The following is a 13,408-nucleotide window of genomic DNA, read 5'->3' as shown; positions in this document are numbered from 1 at the left end:
GTGCCCAGCCGTTGTCACCGCCGTTCTTTCACCGTGGCCGAAGGTCCATCACCGCAATTGAAGCCTCTGCCTTCTCAAGACGTGCGCCGCTGCTACTACTCCAAAATTCTGCTTCTGTTTCTTAGGGTTTGCTATCTCAGCCCCCTTGAAGTTACCATCGGTTTTGTTCTTGTCGGTGAGGGTCTCCGGAGCTGCTGCAATTCCAGTCTCTTGTTCCTTTGATAAGGTTATTCTGTTGTGCCTTGTCTCGCTATAATGTTTCATTAATTAACTATGTCATACTTTACATAAATGCTCCTTTGTATCTTTACTCAACCTTAAACCACAGTAGATTATTAGATTCACCGCTATTGTCATTTTGTAGCTGCCTACGGTGTTGTTCCATCGTCGCTGTTGCTGGAAGAAGCAGTCGAAGTGGCTGCCATGAATTAAAAGAAAAGGAAGTTGTTACAATAGGTTTATGCGAATTCGGCTAATCGAGGTAGGGGATTGTTTTAAAGTTAAAATATTTTAGGATTGAGTACCTGATGAGTTTAGTGGATTAATACAAGTGAATTAATTTCTGTGTTTAAAATGATTTTCTGCTTTGATTAGAGTTGTTGTGGTTGCTGCATAAGCGGTTTGGAGCTAAGGTTGTAGCTGCCACTTATTTCGGGCCAAAAAGAAAGGGTTTCTTGATGCATTTGGTTTATGAGTTTCGATTATTCGGGGTAGGTTTTTCTTAAAATTTATTTATCTTACAGAGTTGTTATAAATAGATATTAATGTGAGAAACATAAGCCTGAGTTTGTGATTTTGATTGTCTTATAAATGTGGTGGTTTGCTGGACTGAATGACTGATTGCTTGATTGCTTGAGTAGTTTGTGATTGCTGAAAAGAAATTAGTTTGAAAGGTTATTTAGTTGATTGTTATGAAAAGTGGCTTTTTTGGTTTTGAAGCTGTTTTTGAGAATGTAAACCAATCGGCTTTGGAAATGATTTAAAATATGAAAGTGAATTAATTTTGGAAACGGTTTAATTTTGAGTTAGTCTGACTTTATAAATGATTTAGTATTTAAGCTAGTTTGGTTTTAAAAAGAGCTTTATTATTGGCATTAATTTGCTTTGAAAATAATTTGATATTGGAGTTGGTTGAATTTTGAAAAAAATGATTGAGATTTAGAAATGGTTGAGAAAATGTTTGAGAAATGTTTGGATGGGACCCGAAAGGGTAGCAGAATCCGAGTTTTAGAGGAGATGCTGTCAAAATTTTATAAAATTAAAAGTTTTATTTGAAGTAGTAATTTTAAAAGGTTTAATTTTAAGCATTATATGATTTAAGATTACTTCAATTATCAAAGGAAAAGTTATGTTTTGAATTGGGAATCGTTAGTGAACGGAATGGAAAGAAAGACGATGAGGATTTTCTTTGAAACATGATTTTGAATGAATTTGGAAATGGGATACAGATTGATGAATGATGATGATGTTGAGAATGACTTAAACATTGATGAATGTTGAATGAATTATTTATATGGCTTATGAAATTGAATTATTTGAGATACGAGGTTCCCTAGATAAAGTACCATGGCTTACTAGCACGTGTACCAGGTTGAAAACTCGATACTTTGTTGACCCTACGACGTAAGTGTGACCGAACACTATATAAATTCCCGGGAGTGTTTCCCCCATTGAGCAATATTGATTATTTGAGAAAAAGCTATGCATAGACTCTTGGGGTTGCACGTCAGGGGATAGTCTAAGGACAATTCAGACTTATCGGGTTGGCTGGATAACCGACAGATGAGCCTCATTAGCCATAGGACAGGCATGCATCATATGCATTTGTGTGCTTTGATTGGGTTTGAACTTATTTTGGTTTGCCTAATTACTAAACTGTTCTTAACTGCTACTTGAACTATTTGCTGTAATTGCTATCTACTTGTGCTTTCCTTGTCTGTCTTGCTTGTGTTTGTCCTGGCGTGCTACATTTGAGGATGAATTTTGGTATTGAACTAATGATTGTGTTGTTTGATTGCGTCGTTGGTTTCTGATTGAGATTTTCTTATAAGAAAGGAAAGGTTTCGGATTTCTGAAAGATTAAACATTGTTTCTTTGAAAAGATTTTGAACGATTACCTATTGGTTTTTAAAAGATTCATAAGACAATGATAATCACTGAGCTTGAAAACAGTTTTCTTATTAAATATCTTCTTATGACAACTTTGAAACTTCGTGGTGAGGCCGTGTGGTTAGATTCTCACCCTCTTACAGCTTTACCTTTTCAGGAACCAGAAAAAGAGGCATTAAGGAGAGTGTTATACTGCGTTTGGTTTATACGTTGTTGTATTGTTTTGATTATTTTATTCCCTCGTCTTTGTTATTACAATTTTGTAAGAGGGATAGGAGTTGTATGTTTTATATGTATATTATATTATAAGATATTATGTTAGGAGTCTTGTATATGAATCTATGCCTGCTTATTTTTGTTTAAGATAAAGTATTTATTTTCTGGTTTTCAAAGAAATCAGCAATACAGTGTCGAGACACAGGCTCCTATTTTAATATTAAATATATGAAGTAGTCGTAATACTCCTTGCTATCAGAGTGGCGCAGCCGGAAGCGTGATATTCTGGTAGTGAGGGTGTTACAGTTTTAGGTTGGTATATAACATGTTAGTTGGAGTTACTATTTTCATGTTAGTTAGAGTTACTGTTTAGTGTTTATATGTTAGTTAGAGCTACAGAGTTACTGTTTACATGTTAGTTAGAGTTACTGTTTAGTCTTTACATGTTATTTAGAGTTACTATTTACTGTTTACATGTTAGTTAGAGTATATAACATGTTAGCTAGATTTTTTATGTTATTATTTTCAAGTACAGTTGCTAACATGTTAATTAGTATAAGTTATTAGTTAATTGTTAATAGTTCAGTCAGAATGGTTAGTTTAAGTTGTGAGTTAGATGGTAAATGGTGGAATAATTAGGGTTATTATATTAAAAAGAAACATGATTAGGAAAATTTAGTTTTCAGTTAGTTATTGATTAGTAAATTTACAGAGTTAGTTGATGGCTTCATGTAGTTGGTTTACATTTTAATTAGTAAGTTTATAAGCTGATTAATATGTAAGGTAGACAATTAGCTGGTTTAGGGTTGTCTTTTAAAAATTTACTTAATGTGAAAGGAACTGAGTTCAATATATGTTATTTTATTTTACTAGAGTGTGGTTAGATGGAGTAGCAGTTATTGGGCTACGAGCATTCGCTTTACAAATTGGATCAGGCTGAGCACATTGCTGGCAGACTTGATCGAGTGGTACACTTTTATCACTCTTGTTTATTATATTGTAATAAACAGTGAATTTGTAATTTTATGTGTTGACCCTCTTTTTAAAATTTTTTTTTTATTTGATAGGCACCTCGGATCTTGTGCACCAGACGAAATTTGATGAGACGCTGGTTTGAGCAGATTAGACCATATCTCAAGTGAGCTGAGTTTGAGCATGTGGCGTTGATGAGCGGATAATTTGTACGCTTTTTGGCATTGTTTTTAGTATGTTTCTAGTAGGATTTAGTTAGTTTTTAGTATATTTTTATTAGTTTTTATTTAAAATTCACTTTTTTAGACTTTACTATGAGTTTGTGTGTTTTTCTGTGATTTCAGGTATTTTCTGGCTGAAATTGAGGGACCTGAGCAAAAATTTGATTCAGAGACTGAAAAGGACTGCAGATGCTGTTGGATTCTGACCTCCCTGCACTCGAAATGGATTTTCTGGAGCTACAGAAGCCCAATTGGCGCGCTCTCAACGGCGTTGGAAAGTAGACATCCTGGGCTTTCCAGCAATATATGATAGTTCATACTTTGCCCAAGATTTGATGGCCCAAACCGGCGTTCAAAGTCACCTTCAGAATTCCCAACGTTAAACGCCGGAACTGGCACCAAAGTGGGAGTTAAACGCCCAAACTGGCACAAAAGCTGGCGTTTAACTCCAGAAGAGTCTCTACACGAAAATGCTTCATTGCTCAGCCCAAGAACACACCAAGTGGGCCCGGAAGTAGATTTTTATGTCTTTTACTCATCTTTGTAATTCTTAAGCTACTAGTTCCATATAAATAAGACCTTTTACTATTGTATTTTCATCTTCGGACATCTAGTTCTTAGATCAGATCTTGGTTCTTCTGGTTCCCTCCTTGGGGCCGAAGCCAATGATCACTCTTGTTCTTATGTATTTTTAACGGTGGAGTTTTTACACACCATAGATTAAGGTGTGGAGCTCTGCTGTACCTCGAGTATTAATGCAATTACTATTGTTCTTCTATTCAATTCAGCTTGTTCTTGTTCCAAGATATCACTTGTTCCTCAACTTGATGAATGGATGATCCGTGACACTCATCATCATTCTCACCTATGAACGTGTGACTGACAACCACCTCCGTTCTACCTTAGATTGGGTGGATATCTCTTGGATTCCTGATACACGACGCATGGTTGTTGCTCGCCTGACAAACGAGCGCTCGCCTGACAACCGAGCCATCCATTCCGTGAGATCAGAGTCTTCGTGGTATAAGCTAGAACTGATGGCGGCATTCAAGAGAATCCGGAAGGTCTAAACCTTGTCTGTGGTATTCTGAGTAAGATTCAATGATTGAATGACTATGACGAGCTTCAAACTCGCGATTGTGGGGCGTTAGTGACAGACGCAAAAGAATCACTGGATTCTATTCCGACATGATCGAGAACCGACAGCTGGATAGTTGTGCCGTGACAGGGTGCGTTGAACATTTCCACTGAGAGGATGGGAGGTAGCCACTGACAACGGTGAAACCCTTGCATACAGCTTGCTATGGAAAGGAGTAAGAAGGATTGGATGAAGACAGTAGGAAAGCAGAGAGACGGAAGGGACAAAGCATCTCCATTCGCTTATCTGAAATTCTCACCAATGAATTGCATAAGTATCTCTATCTTTATCTTTATGCTTTATTCATCATCTATACCCATTTGAGTCTGCCTGACTGAGATTTACAAGGTGACCATAGCTTGCTTCATACCAACAATCTCTGTGGGATCGACCCTTACTCGCGTAAGGTTTATTACTTGGACGACCCAGTACACTTGCTGGTTAGTTGTGCGAAGTTGTGATAAAGAGTTGAGATTGCAATGAGCGTACCATGTTGATGGCGCCATTGATGATCACAATTTCGTGCACCAAGTTTTTGGCGCCGTTGCCGGGAATTGTTTCGAGTATGGACAACTGACGGTTCATCTTGTTGCTTAGATTATGTATTTATTTTTTTCAGAATTTCTTTAATAATGAATTCTAGAGTTTCATGATGATCTGTTGAAGTCTGGCTGGCTGTGAAGCCATGTCTAATCTTATTGGACCGAGGTTTCAACTTATCATCACAAGAGCTTGTTGATTTCTATCAATCTTGCTGTTGGAGCAATGATCTGCTGAGGCTTGGCTGGCCATTGGCCATGTCTAGTGTTTTGGACCGAAGCTTTCTTTGAAAGCTTGGCTGGCTGTGAAGCCATGTCTAATTCCTGGACCGGAGTCTTAGACTAGCATTGCAATGATTCCTGGAGTTCTAATTAAGAATTCTAAAACCTTTATTTTCTTTTTTTATATAATTTTCGAAAAAGCACAAAAAAATTACAAAATCATAAAAACCAAAAAAAAATTATTTTATGTTTCTTGTTTGAGTCCAGTGTCTCATTTTAAGTTTGGTGTCTTGCATGCATTGTTTATTTGATCTTGGCTCTATTTTCAAGTCAATAATATAGAGAACTGAAGATTCAGTACATGCAGCAGAGGAATTACACAGAAAAAGCTGGGCGTTCAAAACGCCCAGTGAAGAAAGGAAAACTGGCGTTTAAACGCTAGCCAGGATACCTGGTTGGGCGTTTAACGCCCAAAAGGGTAGTGCATTGGGCGTTAAACGCCAGAATGTGCACCATTCTGGGCGTTTAACGCCAGGATGGCACAAGAGGGAAGATTTTGTTTTTAATGCAATTTTTTTTCAAGTTTTCAAAGTTTTTCAAAATCAAATCTTTTTCAAATCAAATCTTTTCAATCAAATCTTTTTCAAAATCAATTTCTTTCCATCAATTAATGATTTGATTCAACATTTCAAGTATGTTGCCTTTTCTGTTGAGAAAGGTTTAATGTTTGAATCATATCTTTTCTTGTTAGGCAAGTCATTAATTTTTAAAATCAAATCTTTTTCTAAATTGTTTTTCAAATCATATCTTATCAATCATATCTTTTTAATCACATCTTTTTCAAAATAGTTTTCAATCATATCTTTTTGATTTCTAATTTCAAAATCCTTTTCAAAAATCACTTGATTTCTTTTCCACTCTTAGTTTTCGAAAATCAATTTGTGTTTTCCAAAATGTTTTTTAAAATCTTTTACTTAATTTTCGAAAAATTCTTCCTCTCTTCTCACATCCTTCTATTTATGTAGTAACACTCCTCCTCAATGCACAATTCGAACTCTATCTCACTACGTTTGAATTCTTCTACCTCTTCCTTCTATTTTTTTTTCTGTTCCTCTGACACCTCAAGGAATCTCTATACTGTGACATAGAGGATTCCACATTTTCTTGTTCTCTTCTCTTTCGTATAAGCAGGAGCAAAGACAAAAGCATTCTTGTTGAGGCTGACCCTGAACCTGAAAGGACCTTGAAGCGAAAGCTAAGAGAAGCCAAGGCAAAACTCTCTGTAGAGGACCTAACAGAAATCTTCAAAGAAGAAGAACCCATGGCAGCCAAAAACAACAACAATGCCAACAATGCAAGGAAGGTGCTGGGTGACTTTACTGTACCTACTCCTGAATTCTATGGGAGAAGCATCTCTATCCCTGCCATTGGAGCAAACAACTTTGAGCTTAAGCCTCAATTAGTTTCTCTAATGCAACAGAATTGCAAGTTCCATGGACTTTCATTGGAAGACCTTCATCAGTTTTTAGTTGAATTCTTACAAATCTGTGACACTGTCAAGACCAATGGGGTTGACCCTGAGGTCTACAGACTTATGCTATTCCCTTTCGCTGTAAGAGACAGAGCTAGGATATGGTTGGACTCACAACCTAAAGAAAGCCTGAACTCTTGGGAAAAGCTAGTCAATGCCTTCTTGGCAAAGTTCTTTCCACCTCACAAATTGAGTAAGCTTAGAGTGGAAGTCCAAACCTTCAGACAGAAAGAAGGTGAATCCCTCTATGAAGCTTGGGAAAGATACAAACAATTGATCAGAAAATGTCCTTTTGACATGCTTTCTGAATGGAGCATCATAGGTATTTTCTATGATGGTCTGTCTGAACTATCCAAGATGTCTTTGGATAGCTCTGCTGGAGGATCTCTTCATCTGAAGAAGACGCATACAGAAGCTCAAGAACTAATTGAAATGGTTGCAAATAACCAATTCATGTACACTTCTGAAAAAAATCCTGTGAACAATGGGACAAATCAGAAAAAAGGAGTTATTGAGATTGATACTCTGAATGCCATATTGGCTCAGAACAAGATATTGACTCAGCAAGTCAATTTGATTGCTCAAAGTCTGTCTGGAATGCAAAATGCACCAGACAGTACTAAGGATGCTTCATCTGAAAAAGAAGCTTATGATCCTGAGAACCCTTCAATAGAAGAGGTGAATTACCTGGGAGAACCCTATGGAAACACCTACAATTCTTCATGGAGAAATCATCCAAATCTCTCATGGAAGGATCAATAGAGACCTCAACAAGGTTTCAACAATAATAATGGTGGAAGAAACAGGTTTAGCAATGGCAAGCCTTTTCCATCATCTTCTCAGCAACAGACAGAGAATTCTAAGCAGAACCACTCTGACTTAGCAACCATGGTCTCTGATCTAATCAAAACCACTCAAAGTTTCATGAATGAAACAAGGTCCTCCATTATAAACTTGGAGGCACAAGTGGGACAGCTGAGCAAGAAAATTACTGAACTCCCTCCTAGTACTCTTCCAAGCAATACAGAAGAAAATCCAAAAGGAGAGTGCAAGGCCATCAACATGGCCGAATTTGGAGAGGAGGAAGAGGCAGTGAACGCCACTAAGGAAGACCTCAATGGACGTCCACTGGCCTCTGATGAGCGGATAATTTATATACTTTTTGGCATTGTTTTTAGTATGTTTTTGGTATGATCTAGTTAGTTTTTAGTATATTTTTATTAGTTTTTAGCTAAAAATCACTTTTCTGGACTTTACTATGAGTTTGTGTGTTTTTCTGTGATTTCAGGTATTTTCTGGCTGAAATTGAGGGACCTGAGCAAAAATCTGATTCAGAGACTGAAAAGGACTGCAGATGCTGTTGGATTCTGACCTCCCTGCACTCGAAGTAGATTTTCTGGAGCTACAGAAGCCCAATTGGCGCGCTCTCAACGGCGTTGGAAAGTAGACATCCTGGGCTTTCCAGCAATATATGATAGTCCATACTTTGCCCAAGATTTGATGGCCCAAACCGGCGTTCAAAGTCACCTCAAGAAATCCTAGCGTTAAACGCTGGAACTGGCACCCAAATGGGAGTTAAACGCCCAAACTGGCATAAAAGCTGGCGTTTAACTCCAAGAAGAGTCTCTGCACGAAAATGCTTCATTGCTCAGCCCAAGCACACACCAAGTGGGCCCGGAAGTGGATTTTTATGTCATTTACTCATCTCTGTACACCCTAGGCTACTAGTTTTCTATAAGTAGGACCTTTTACTATTGTATTAAGGAGGTCTCGGTAGCTATCTTCGTGTTTTATGCTATCTTAGATCATTGGGAGGCTGGCCATTCGGCCATGCCTAGACCTTATGCTTATGTATTTTCAACGGTGGAGTTTCTACACACCATAGATTAAGGTGTGGAGCTTTGCTGTACCTCGAGTATTAATGCAATTACTATTGTTCTTCCATTCAATTCCGCTTGTTCTTGTTCTAAGATATTCATTTGCACCCAAGAACATGATGAATGTGATGATTATGTGACGCTCATCATCATTCTCACTTATGAACAAAGTGACTGACAACCACTCTTGTTCTACAAGCAAACGAGGCTCTAGTGAATATCTCTTGGATTCCTGATTGCACGATGCATGGTTGATCGCCTGACAATCGAGTGCTCGCCTGACAAACGAGCCAACCATTCCGTGAGATCAGAGTCTTCGTGGTATAGGCGAGAACTGATGGCAGCATTCAAGAGAATCCGGAAGGTCTAACCTTGTCTGTGGTATTCTGAGTAGGATTCAATGATTGAATGACTGTGACGTGCTTCAAACTCCTAGCAGGCGGGGCGTTAGTGACAGACGCAAAAGTATCAATGGATATTATTCCGGCCTGACCGAGAACCGACAGCTGAATTCCGCGTGCTGTGACAGAGCATATGCAATCGTTTTCACTGAGAGGATGGGAGGTAGCCATTGACAACGGTGAAACCCTACACAAGCTTGCCATGGAAAGGAGTAAGAAGGATTGGATGAAGACAGTAGGAAAGCAGAGAGACGGAAGGGAAGGCATCTTCATGCGCTTATCTGAAGTTCCTACCAATGAATTACATAAGTATCTCTATCTTTATCTTTTATGTTATTTTCGTTCATCACCATATCCATTTGAGTCTGCCTGACTAAGATTTACAAGATGACCATAGCTTGCTTCATACTAACAATCTCCGTGGGATCGACCCTTACTCACGTAAGGTATTACTTGGACGACCCAGTGCACTTGCTGGTTAGTTGTGCGAAGTTGTGTAATGCCATGGAATTGAACCACCAAGTTTTTGGAGTTCATGACCAGGGATTATGAGAGTTGTGAAAAGTATTGTTCACAATTTCGCGCACCAAGTTTTTGGCGCCGTTGCCGGGGATTGTTCAGTTTGGACAACTGACGGTTCATCTTGTTGCTTAGATTAGGTATTTTTTTTTGAAATTCTTGAAGATGAATTCTAGAGTTTCATGATGATTTGTTGAAATCTGGCTGGCTGAGAAGCCATGTCTAATTTCATTGGACCGAGGTTTCAACTTATCATCACAAGAGCTTGTTGATTTTTGTCAATCTTGCTTTTGGAGCAGTGATCTGCTAAGGCTTGGCTGGCCTTTGGCCATGTCTAGTGTTTTGGACCGAAGCTTTCTTTGAAAGCTTGGCTGGCTGTGAAGCCATGTCTAATTCCTGGACCGGAGTCTTAGACTAACATTGCACTGATTCCTGGAATTCTCATTAAGAATTTTGATATCTTTTTCCACTTAATTTTCGAAAAACACAAAAAAATAAAAAAAAAATCATAAAAAGACCAAAAATATGTTATGTTTCTTGTTGAGACACTAGTCTCATCTTAAGTTTGGTGTCAATTGCATGCATTCATTCATGTGTCTTAGTGATCTTCAAGATGTTCTTGATGATTTCCGTGCTCTAATCTTTGAATTCTATTGACTTGAAGTATTTTGTGTGTCTCATATGCATTCTCATTAGTGTCAGTAGTATACAAACTGCTAAGTTTGGTGTCTTGCATGCATTGTTATTTGATTTTAGTTGCATTTTAATTATTCTTCATTATTAAAAATCCAAAAATATTTTTAATTTGTGTCCTTTCAAGTCAATAATACAGAGAATTGAAGATTCAGAACATACAGCAGAGGAATTGCACAGAAAAAGCTGGGCGTTCAAAACGCCCAGTGAAAAAGGACAGACTGGCGTTTAAACGCCAGCCAGGGTACCTGGTTGGGCGTTTAACGCCCAAAAGGGTATAGTTTTGGGCGTTAAACGCCAGAATGTGCACCATTCTGGGCGTTTAACGCCAGGATGGCACAAGGGGGAGAATTTTGTTTTCAAATCAATTTTTTTCAAGTTTTCAAAGTTTTTCAAAATCAAATCTTTTTCAAATCATATCTTTTCAATCAAATGTTTTCAAAATCAATTCCTTTCCTTTTTCAAAGATACTTACTATCAATTAATGATTTGATTCAACATTTCAAGTATGTTGCCTTTTCTGTTGAGAAAGGTTTAATGTTTGAATCATATCTTTTCTTGTTAGTCAAGTTTTTAATTTTCAAAACCAAATCTTTTTTAAAATGTTTTTCAAATCATATCTTCTCAATCACATTTTTTTTAAAATCAATCATATCTTCTTAACCTCATCTTTTTCAAAATAGTTTTCAATCAAATCTTTTTGACTTCTAATTTCAAAATCTTTTTCAAAAATTATTTTATTTCTTTCCCACTTTTATTTTCGAAAATTAAGTAATGTTTTTCAAAAATATTTTCAAAATCTTTCACTTAATTTTCGAAAATTACTTCCCTTCTCCTCACATCCTTCTATTTATGGACTAACAATATCCCTTAATGCAAAATTCGAACTTCATTCTTTCTGATAAATTCGAATTTTCTACTTCTGTCTTCTACTCTTCTTTTCCTCTGACACTTCAAGGAATCTCTATACTGTGACATAGAGGATTCCACATTTTCTTGTTCCCTTCTCTTTCTTATGAGCAGGAGCAAAGACAAAAGCATTCTTGTTGAAGCTGACCCTGAACCTGAGAGGACCTTGAAGCGAAAGCTAAGAGAAGCTAAAGCACAACTCTCTTTAGAGGACCTGACCGAATTCTTCAAAGAAGAAGAACACATGGCAGCCGAAAACAACAACAATACAAACAATGCAAGGAAGGTGCTGGGTGACTTTACTGCACCTACTCCCGACTTCTATGGGAGAAGCATCTCTATCCCTGCCATTAGAGCAAACAACTTTGAGCTTAAGCCTCAATTAGTTTCTCTAATGCAACAGAATTGCAAGTTCCATGGAAACCCATTGGAAGATCCTCATCAGTTCCTAGCTGAATTCTTGCAAATCTGTGACACTGTCAAGACTAATGGGGTTGACCCTGAGGTCTACAGACTCATGCTATTCCCTTTTGCTGTAAGAGACAGAGCTCGAATATGGTTGGATTCTCAACCTAAAGAAAGCCTGGACTCTTGGGAAAAGCTAGTCAATGCCTTCTTGGCAAAGTTCTTTCCACCTCAAAAATTGAGTAAGCTTAGAGTGGAAGTCCAAACCTTCAGACAGAAGGATGGAGAATCCCTCTATGAAGCTTGGGAAAGATACAAACAATTAATCAGAAAGTGTCCTTCTGACATGCTTTCTGAATGGAGCATCATAGGTATTTTCTATGATGGTCTCTCTGAACTATCCAAGATGTCTTTGGATAGCTCTGCTGGAAGATCTCTTCATCTGAAGAAGACGCCTGCAGAAGCTCAAGAACTAATTGAAATGGTTGCAAATAACCAATTCATGTACACTTCTGAAAGGAATCCTGTGAACAATGGGACTAATCAGAAGAAAGGAGTTCTTGAGATTGATGCTCTGAATGCCATTCTGGCTCAGAACAAAATATTGACTCAACAAGTCAATTTGATCTCTCAGAGTTTGTCTGGAATGCAAAACGCACCAAGTAGTACTAAGGATGCTTCATCTGAGGAAGAAGCTTATGATCCTGAGAACCCTTCAATGGAAGAGGTGAATTACCTAGGAGAACCCTATGGAAACACCTATAATTCTTCATGGAGAAATCACCCAAATTTCTCATGGAAGAATCAAGAGAGACCTCAACAAGGTTTCAACAACAATAATGGTGGAAGAAATAGGTTTAGCAATGGCAAGCCTTTTCCATCATCTTCTCAGCAGCAAACAGAGAATTCTAAGCAGAACCCCTCTGACTTAGCAACTATGGTCTCTGATCTAATCAAAACCACTCAAAGTTTCATGACTGAAACAAGGTCCTCCATTAGGAATTTGGAGGCACAAGTGGGACAGCTGAGCAAGAAAGTTACTGAACTCCCTCCTAGTACTCTCCCAAGCAACACAGAAGAAAATCCAAAAGGAGAGTGCAAAGCCATCAACATGGCCGAATTCTGGGAGGAAGAAGAGGCAGTGAACGCCACTGAGGAAGACCTCACTGGACGTCCACTAGCCTCCAATGAGTTCCCCAATGAGGAACCATGGGAATCTGAGACTCACAATGAGACCATAGAGATTCCATTGGATTTACTTCTGCCTTTCATGAGCTCTGATGAGTATTTTTCCTCTGAAGAGGATGAGTATGTCACTGAAGAGCAAGTTGCTAAATACCTTGGAGCAATCATGAAGCTAAATGACAAGTTATTTGGAAATGAGACTTGGGAGGATGAACCCCCTTTGCTCACCAAAGAACTGGATGACTTGTCTAGGCAGAAACTGCTTCAAAAGAGACAGGATCCTGGGAAGTTTTCAATACCTTGTACCATAGGCACCATGACCTTCAAGAAGGCCTTGTGTGACTTAGGGTCAAGTGTAAACCTCATGCCCCTCTCTGAAATGGAGAAGCTAGGGATCTTTGAGGTGCAAGCTGCAAAAATCTCACTAGAGATGGCAGACAACTCAAGAAAACAAGCTTATGGACTTGTAGA

General features: G+C 38.1%; 2 non-coding genes across 2 annotated transcripts; both read right to left on the bottom strand.

Annotated features, from left to right (window-relative positions):
• Positions 1–7,143: 7,143 nt before the first annotated feature.
• On the bottom strand, positions 7,144–7,251 carry LOC130972545 (small nucleolar RNA R71). Its single transcript, XR_009083708.1, has one exon. It is a non-coding gene; the product is annotated as a small nucleolar RNA R71 (small nucleolar RNA).
• A 4,745-nt stretch (positions 7,252–11,996) lies between these two features.
• Positions 11,997–12,104, bottom strand: LOC130971195 (small nucleolar RNA R71). The gene has a single exon (XR_009082428.1). It is a non-coding gene; the product is annotated as a small nucleolar RNA R71 (small nucleolar RNA).
• Between the last annotated feature and the right edge of the window lie 1,304 nt (positions 12,105–13,408).

This window comes from Arachis stenosperma, chromosome 3 (assembly GCF_014773155.1).
Source record: "Arachis stenosperma cultivar V10309 chromosome 3, arast.V10309.gnm1.PFL2, whole genome shotgun sequence".
Lineage (NCBI taxonomy): Eukaryota > Viridiplantae > Streptophyta > Magnoliopsida > Fabales > Fabaceae > Arachis > Arachis stenosperma.
The sequence above is the reverse complement of the archived record's forward strand: the minus strand, read 5'-3'. Positions and strand labels throughout refer to the sequence as shown.